The sequence below is a fragment of the Rhinolophus hipposideros genome (genome assembly GCF_964194185.1).
Source record: "Rhinolophus hipposideros genome assembly, chromosome: 8".
Taxonomy (NCBI): Eukaryota; Metazoa; Chordata; class Mammalia; order Chiroptera; family Rhinolophidae; genus Rhinolophus; species Rhinolophus hipposideros.
Genome location: NC_138054.1, coordinates 89,636,560 through 89,646,104, shown reverse-complemented (window position 1 = coordinate 89,646,104; position 9,545 = coordinate 89,636,560).

The window sequence follows — 9,545 nt, the reverse complement described above, 5'->3', positions numbered from 1 at the left end:
CACACAGGGAAGCTGCCCAGGCCGGGCGTGGGGGCTGCTTCAGCCCCTGGTGTGGGATACTAGGCCTCCTTCATAACAAGGAGGGAGAGCGGTGAATGGTAAAGAAGCTCGAAGCCTGGCGGGAGCAGGAGCGATTTTGACGTATGGGTTGGTAAGTACCAGGCTGGATACTAAGTATTTTACGCAACTTGTCTAATGTTTGAACAACCCTGAGGCAGGTGGAGGGATCCTCCTTTACTGATGGTTTTGAAACTGAAGTTGTCTAATGACAACAGGCCAGCTGTTCCAAGCCAGGCGTAAAACCTGGGTCTACAGGGTTCTAGTTGTGTGCTGCCAGCCACCTCCTTCCCAGAGATCTCTGGGTGCTCAGAGCAGCCGTGGTTACTCAGAGTCCTGTAAAAGAAAGACCCCTCCTTTGGGAGGCCTCGTCAAATTAGCATCTTTAGAGCATTATTGCTGTTTGTTCTCAGGAAAGAATTGAGGGACTTTCCAGGCTGTTGTAAGCTGCATTCTGATTTTGAGCTGGGAGCAAAGTTTCTTGCTAACCACAAGTTAAAATAGTCTCATCTTGTTGATCTTCCCAGCTCCCTGCTTCTCTGCAGACAATGCTTTATTCCCACCCTCCGGCCTCCAGTTTAGCAGCATAACCGAAGCTTTCTGCCAGTGGACTAATATTTCTGAAGACTTCACTGACGGCTGTCATTCCAGAGTGCACAGGCTTGGTCTACCTGGCCTGGGAGCTCCTCCTGCTTTGCCTCGCCCCCTCCTTTCCCCATTTGTGCAGAGAGCTGGGGACCAGTGTGACAGAAAGGAAGGGAGAAGCATCCGTAAGAGGCAGTTTCCTACAATTTTGTTTCCATAAACTTCTTTTCAACAAAAATGTATGCAGCCTCACATAAGCAGCCCTACCTGGCAACACTTTCAAGCCGACAGGGCCCTGCAGACCTTACTCCCCTAGTGGAGAAGCTGCCTGGCCGTGGGTCAGTGTCAGAGAATGAGCAAGTCACAGCATAAGCCAGTAGTGACAGGGTGAGGTCGCTGTGGTGGCCAGCCAGCGCCATCAGCACCTGCCTGCCTTGCACAGGACAGACTGCAGACAGGACAAGGGCATTGAGAAGGCTGCTGCCTGCCCACGTCACCAGGTTGCGCGGCCCATGAGGGCCATCTCCCTGACCGTCCACTTGCTGGAGTGAAGGCTGTGTGGGCTGCCGTGAACCCCCTCCCACGACTCCCCTACGATGGCTGCTGGGCACCACAAACCACTAGGCCCGTGAGGTGCTCCTTGCTTTGTTCAGGTGACACTTCCATGAGATAGAGGTCCCCCCCGCCACCCCCGCCCCTCACACCTCACTAGGTTCTCATTTGGCAGCTGCTGAGAACCCACAGGGCACCTGGAAGGGTCGTTCCTGCCGTGAGAGCCACCCTGCTGGCGCTGCCCTGCTCGCCAGGATCCGAGCATCTCATGTCACTGGAGGTGCCAGCTTGGAAGTGACGGCTCCTTCCGCTAAGAGCCCCACCTGCTCGCATCCCGCCCGTGGACTCGTCCGTGCCCTCCACCGCCCATCTTCCCTTGCTTGCTTGGAGGGTTTGAGCTGGCGCCAGCATGTTCTTTGTTTTCCTTGCTGCACCTACATAGCCTCCATAGGAAATGAAAACCCTACTTCTTGCCCTTTCTACTCTAGAGCAGAGCGCTGCCTCTCGGTGGCTCAGCCTCCCTACACAGCATTTCTCCACCGAGGGAGCCAGCGCCAACCCCTGTCAGCACGTGTTCTTGGATGAAGTGCAGATGTCTGCGGGGACATGCAGGGACCCTTCTCCAGAGGCGTGCCCAGGCCTCCAGGCAACAGCTCGAGCTGGGGCGTGAGTGAGACACAGGCTTCCTCAGCTCACGGCTAAGCAAGGTGCCCACACACTGATGCTGTCGGCAGCACGAGATGAAACGGGGCATTTCTGAAATGACAGCGAGAGGAGCCATGATCCCTTTGATGAAACTTCCTCTCCAGCCAACTCCAGTCAGGAGTGTATCTGTTAGCAGAGCAGGTCCCCAGGGGTGTGTGTGTGTGTGTGTGTGTGTGTGTGTGTGTGTGTGTGTGTGAGAGAGAGAGAGAGAGAGAGAGAGAGAGAGAGACACCGACCCACGGATGGGAGGGGCCGAGGTCCAGATTAACTGCTTCTGCGCCCTGGTTCCCAAGGATGGCTTTTGTTTAAAACGCTTGCCTTGCTCTTGGGTGTTTTATAGGAAGTCTCAGCATCTCCCCTGTCCCTCTGCCGTGGGGAGTGGTGACACATTTTCATTTGCTAAAAGCTTTATGGAGTCGCTTTGAAAGTGGAAGTGCAAACAGAACCACATAAATTTGTCATTTTGGGTCTTTAGCTGTACCCTACGGAGGTCTAGATGGGTCCGTTGTAACATGTTATGAGATACATCAGAGGAAAAGACCTAGCTGGTGGCCATGTGACCTGCACCGTCCCCTCCTCCCAGTTGTGCATTTAGAAGAACCAGGTGAGGGCAGATACCGGCAGGGCCTCCTCGTTTCCAGCGGGAAGGCCAAGGTGGTGCAGGGCTTAGGGGCTGCTGCCAGCAAGACAACTAGAGGGGGGGTGGGCACCGGAGCTGTGTTTCCATCTGGACTGCGCCCCTGCGTTCTCTGTCCTGTGCTGGGAGATTTGGCACTGGCTTCTGTCAGGTGAGGGGGAGACAGATGGGGAGACTCCTTTGTCAGGGAGACCGTGTGTTCCCTTGTGCAGTGGGGAGACCATGGGCATGAAAACCCCCTCTGCCAAATCACAGAATGTGCCATGCCTTGCTTCAGACAGAGAAACTGCCTCTGGTTTTTATGGAAATACTGGACACTTAAAGATGCCTCAGACAATGGAACACATTCAGAGTTTTTTAAATGACTTTTTTGTATGTCAAATATAACATTTATTTTTTAAACAATTAAATCCTTTTTGCCAGAATTCATGCTTTTATTCTGTCTGGGAGATGGAGAGTGGTGGGCTGTGCACTTCGTGGTCGAGTGGCGTGTGTTCTTGGAGGAGGGGAAGGTAGAGTAAGTCCCCGAGTGGGGACCTCAGTACACCTCATCCACTGCTGTCACGGGCATGTCTGGGCAAACCAGCTGCATTCCGTCGCGCGAGGGTCTGTGGGCCTCCCAGGAGAGACATGGGCAAGGTGGCCGGACCTCACAGTTCCCCAAGCAGCCTGAGGACAGTTGTCCCCGCAGCCTTCCTGGCAGCCCGTGGATGGGAAGGACATCAGCCGAAGGGAGTGTGCTGCGGCATGTGGAGAGGGAGGGGTGGGAGGGAGCATATCTGGAAGCCGCAGCACCAGGCGCCATTGCCTATCTGCTTAGTCCTGTGTCTGCTTCTGCCCCGAGCCTGTGTGGGTTATGTTCCCAGGAATGGAAGGAGGTCGGCCAGTCAGCTAAAGTCGCAGGAGCCAGTGCAGCTTGCACATCCAGGGCGTGGGGTCCCCGGGGACCAAGAGGCACTGGTGACAGACACACAGCCAGGCCTGTGGGCAGTGTAGAGGCTGCAGTCCCCGTCTGTGATCAGACATGCCTCTTGGAGGAGGCAGCCCAGAGCTGGGGGAAACTGGGCTCAGTCTGTGGTGATGGCTGTTGGCTGTGCTGTGTCCGTAGAAACGTGGCCAGGTGGGTTCACTGCCTCCTAAGACGTGAGACCGTGAGGCCCAGCTCGTGGCTCAGCTCGTGGCCCCGCTGCACAGGAGGGTCACTGGTACGTGTTCTCCCTTTGGGGAGCCTCCCTGTACTTGTGTAGGGGAGTCCTGACTGGTCAGGACATCCAGTTGCAGTGATTGGTTAGGGGGACCCGTGACCCAAGTCGGTCTAATAGAGTGACTCCAAGGATGTAGGCTGAAGCAACTCCATTCGTCCGGGCTCCAACCTGCAGCCACTGGCAGCTGTCTTAGCACCACAGGGAGCCGGAGAACACGGCCACGTGCAGAGAGCAGAGCCCAAGGAGAGCAGTGCCGGAGCCGTCTCCAGACCCCGATTCTGCCTGCTGACGGTTCAGTTACTGAAACGAATTAAAACTGGGCTGTAACTTGTGGTAGGAAGCTCAGTAGGTATTGGAGCTCGGAGCTTGGTTAGGTATTTCAGGAAGCTCAGAAGAAACCCTGCGCTGGCCTGAAAGGTGACTCGGGCTCATCAGGACGGCAGATCTCTCCGGTTGGGGCCAGGATGTCACTGGTCCAGTGTGGTGACACCAGTGTGGTTGGTCCAGTGCTACCCAGCTCTGGCTGCATTCTTACTGCTTCATTTGGACCGTTTTCCTGACTGGCCAATGTTTTTGAAAAGCAGGGACAGGTAAAAAGGCAGGAGGAGGTGAGTTGTGAAAATAATAGAAGGAGTCCCTGGTGGGCAAGCTTGGGAACTCCTGGCTTAAATGTCTTCAGTCTCCCACCAGCTTTCTGCCCGCACAGCCAGAGCCCTGAAGGGGGTCAGTTTGATTGCCCCAGCTCCCAACAGAAGGGGACAGTGTGGCTGTGTGCCACTGGATGTCCTCTGTTCTCCCTCATGCCCCACATCGCTCCATCCACCCCTCACCTGCCTGGCTGAGGACCAGAGACTCCATGAGTTTTACTTTTGTGCTTCTGGTATTTAGCTCAATGCCCTGCAGTAAATACGTGAATGAATGAATGAATGGCAATAATGAAAGCAAGGCAGGAATGGTCCTCAGCAGCTGGCAGATCTCTGAGATTGTCCAGATGTCCTCGGCCACAGGCCACTTGGACACTTGCTGTATCTCCTCTTCCCAAAGGAGGCACTGAGTAGGGCTGTCTCCTTGGTAATGCAGGGAGGTCAACCCAACAGGGACTTCAGGGTGAGTCACAAAGAGGGGCTCAGGAGTGTCTGCTATCGGGCACCTGAGGCCCCACTGTCGGTGGGAAGGAGAAGAGAATGGGAGCCTGGGAAGGTGAGGCTTCCACAAGTGCGGTCAACAGAGCTTCTCTGAGCCAGGGGACCAATGCGAGAGGCTGGAGGGTGGAGGACAAGAAAGTGGACGAGCCAGAGGGGGGGCCTGGGATGAGTCAGCATCTCTGGGGAGACTGGATGTCCTGCGTTCACAGTGGATTAGGCAGCGGGCGCAATGAATGGTGGTCCAGCCACGTCTGTGGCAGCACTCTTCTCGGCATTAGAGGGATTGGGGGGGGCCAGACAAAGCAAGGCAAGTTCTGACCCCCATGCCTAGCTATTGTCCCGGTTGCTGTAAGGGGAAATCAATGCTGGGAGGGCAGTACTGGCTGTCAGACACTAGCAGGGGTGGCAGCCAGAGGAAAGGGCTGTAAAGCCCCTCTGCTCAGCCATTTCGAGAGGCATTCACACAACCACTTCCTGTGCCTATCCCAACCCCTCTGGCTTATGGAAACGGTCATCATATCTTTTGTTTGAAGAAGCATCATTAGAAATAAAAATCGTAACGCTCATGCTGCCAGTTAGGCACTCACTGCTGCTCCATAAGCTTTAAATTTTTGTTAAATTAATTTATTGAGGTATAATCAACATGTAACATTATATTAGTGCCAGGTGTACAACATAATAATTTGATATTTGTATTCATTGTGAAATGATCGCCACAATAGGTCTAGTTACCATCTATCACCTTTCATAGTTATTAAATTTCCTTTTCTTGTGATGAGGACATTTAAAATTTCCTTTTTCAGCACTTTCAAATATGCAGTACAGTATCATAAACTACAGTTACCATGCTGTACATTACATCCCCATGACTTATTTGTTTTATAACTAGAAGTTTTTACCTTGGATTCCCTTCAACAATTTCACCCATCCCCCTCCCCTCTGGCCACCACCAATCTGTTCTCTGTACTTATGAGCTTGGCTTTTGGTTTGTTTTGTTGTTTAGGTTCCACATATAAATTAGATCATATAGTCTGACTTATTTCACTTAGCATGGTGCCCTCGAAGTCCATCTGTATTATCGCAAATGGCACGATTTTATTTTCAATGACTGAACAATAAGTATTCCCTGGTAGACACATACACACAGTAGTTCCCTCTTATCTGCGGTTTTGCTTTTTTCTGTGGTTTCAGTTATTTGTGGTCAAGCTCGGTTCGAAAATATTAAATGGAAAATCCCAGAAATAAACAATTCATAAGTTTTAAATTGCATGCCGTTCTGAGGAGCGTAATGAAATCCCCTGCTGTCCTGCTCCCTCCCTCCTGGGACATGAAACCTCCCTTTGTCCAGCGTATCCACACAGCACACACTAGCTTCTCCTCAGTCACGCAGTAGCCCTCTCGGTTATCAGATCGACAGTCAAGGGATCTCATTGCTGGTGTTTACTTTATAATGGCCCCAAAGTGCAAGCGTAGTGATGCTGGCAATTAGGGTATGACAGAGACAAGCTGTAAAGTGCTTCCTTTAAGTGAAAATGTATGCATAGTGTGTACAGGAAAAAAACATGGTATGTATAGGGTGCGGTACTCTCCATGGGTTCAGGAATTCACTGAGGGTCTTAGAATGTATCCCCTTTGGATAAGGGAGGATGAATGTACCACATTATTTTTAGCCATTCATCCATGGGTGCATACTTAGGTTGTTTCTATATTTGGCTATTGTAAATAATGCTGCAATAAACAGGGGTGCGTATATCTTTTTGAATTAGTGATTTTATTTTCTTCGGGTAAATACCCAGAAGTGTATTGCAGGATAATGTGATAGTTCTATTTCCAATATTTTGACAAACCTCCATACTGTTTTCCATAGTGGCTGCACTAACTGACATTGCCACCAATAGTGCATGTGTTCCCTTTTCTTCACACCCTCGCCAACACTCGTGATTTCTTGTCGTTTTGATAATCGCCATTCTAACAGGTGTGAGGTGGTATCTCATTTTGGTTTTGATTTGCATTTCCCTGATGATTAATGATGCTGAGCATTTTCTCATGTGCCTGTTGGCCATCTGTGTCCTCTTTGGAAAAATGTCTCTTCAGGTCCTCTGCCCATTTTTAATTGGATTGTTTGTTTGTTTGCTGTTGAGTTGTATGAGTTCCTTATATATTTGGGACATTAACCTCTTGTTAGATATATGATTTGCAAATATTTTATTTCATTCAGTAGATGACTGCCTTTTAATTTTGTTGATGGTTTCCTTTGCTTTTTAGTTTGACGTCATCCCACTTGTTTATTTTTGCTTCTCAGGCCTTTGCTTTTTTGTGTCAGATCCAAAAAATCATCGCCAGGACCAATGTCATGGAGCTGGCCACCTGTTCTCTTCTAGGAGTTTTATGGTTTCAGGTCTTACATTCAAGTCTTTAACCATTTTGAGTTCATGTTTGTGTGTGGTGTCAGAGAGCAGCCTGGTTTCATTCTTTTGCGTGTGGCTGTCCAGTTTTCCCAGCACCATTTATTGAAGAGACTGTCCTTTCCCCATTGTATATTCTTGCCTCTTTTGTTGCAAATTCATTGACCATACATGTGTGGGTTTATTTGGGGGCTCTCTATTTTGTTCCATTGATCTATGTGTCTGTTTTTATGGCAATACCATGCTGTTTTGATTACTGTAGCTTTGTAGTATAATTTGAAATCAGGGAGTGTGATGCCTCCAACTTCATTCTTTCTCAAGTATGTTTTGGATATTTGGGATTGCTTTTATTTTTAACTGAAAAAGAGAAAAAAAATTATGGAAAACCACAAAGAAAAAATACGAATCTATGCAGGTTACTTCCACTCAGCAATAACCACTGTAAAGTCTTTGTATATTGGCTTTTTTTTTAAGACAACGAAATCACACATATAGTGCCAAAAAGCACACAAATGAATGTTTAAAATATCACTGCAGTCCAATCCCCCAGAAATTAGAAGTATGTCCCATGCAACATCTGGGACATACTTTTACTAAAGCAGTATTAGTTGTTTCCTTGAAATTCAAATTTACCTGGGTGACTTGTGTTTAACATGGTGACCTTACTGTATGTTGCTGGCCTCATTGCTCCCTCATGCAGACAGCCTTTCCTGCAAGGGAACATGGCTGCCTCTCGGTGGCCCAAATGCCCGAGGAAGAGGGCATCGGGCTCTGCCTGGGACTCCCTGGGAGGACTTTGTGGGGTCCAGCATAGGTCAGTGTGGTGACAGTACCAGGAGGTGCCTGGAGCCCCCTCTCACTGTGCTCCCCACCCCAATTCTTGGCTATGAACAGTTGAGATTTTCTCAGTCTTTGTCAAGTGCTGTACCCATGTAGCTCCAAGGCGAGTGCTCCCTTTTCTAATCAGATTCCTGCCTCAAAGCCCCTCCTCATGGGAGGAGGGGTGAGGGACGGTTGTCCATCGCTGGGGTGTTGTATCAACCTGGTGGGTCACTCCCATAGGAGAAGATACTAGACCCACATGGCTCCACCAGCGAGCTGAACACACATTCGAGAGCTCGGAACTTTTCACTCAGTGCCTTAGCTTTCCTGAGAAATCAGGGCAGTTTAGTGAATAGAAATAACAATTTTAGCAGTTGTTATTCCATGTTCCAGACAAGGGAACATCTACGCAAAAGTTTTTCTAATCAAGTTATTCCAGAAGCAACTCATCCCCCAAGAAACCCGAAGGAGGAGTCATGTTTACAGCCAAAGTGTCGCAGGCAGTCTGCTCCCGACGCCCACCAGGGCTTGAGAGCAAAGTTAGAAAGAGACGGAAGGGGACATGCCCACGAAGTGTCTTCGTGCTCTCAAAAATAAACATGGATTGGAGTGCTTTCCTTGGCTCCCCCACAGCAAACTGCTGAAAGTACTCTTGGTGTCTCAAAAATTCCAAGGCCACCACCGCCACTCCTTTCTTAGCCGTGGCCTGATTCCTTGCAAATATTTTGACTTAGTGTGCTGCCCTGGAGGGTATTCACGAGATCCTAAAATGCGGTGTAAGGACCAGAGGCCACGAAGGTTGCAGTTGCCCATCTCTTGAATTTGAGTGACATTCCAAGCCTGCTCGGCCACCAGCAGACCAGCTGTGAGCAGCTGCAGGTGCTGACCACAGCCATCTGAGGCGGGGAGCCCCCTGGACTGCATCTCAGGTGACACGGAGGCAGCTGTGGGCTGAGGTCTGGCTGCAGCCTCCCCTCTGAGGTGGTGTTTACACCGTCTGCCATGTCATAAGTGCCCTCTGCCCCCCCCCCCCATGGCCCCTTGATGGACCGTTTCCCCGAGAAGGAATGCTCCGGTGACTCACAGCTAGGCTTTGTTTTTTTCTAAAAAGGGGCTCCTTTGTCGTTGTTTCCTCAGCCCTTTTCTTGTCCCATCAGCAGTCTCCAGGCCTCCCTTCCCTCCCTGCTGCAGACCCCAGAAATAGCTCAGCAGCTCCCTTCAGGGGTGTCCCCAGCCCATCAGAGGGGCCCTGTGGGCCTTTTCCCAGGGCCAGATTTTCAGGACACTTGGCCTAGAGAAGGGAGTTTTTGTGGCGTGAGGGAGTGCGGTGCTTGCTGCAGGCAAGGAGCCCAAAGTATGTCCCCCAGCTGTCCCCAAAGCCTAGAGCGGCTGAGCGGCAGCATCTTTGCTGACGAGTGGGACCCGGGACCCG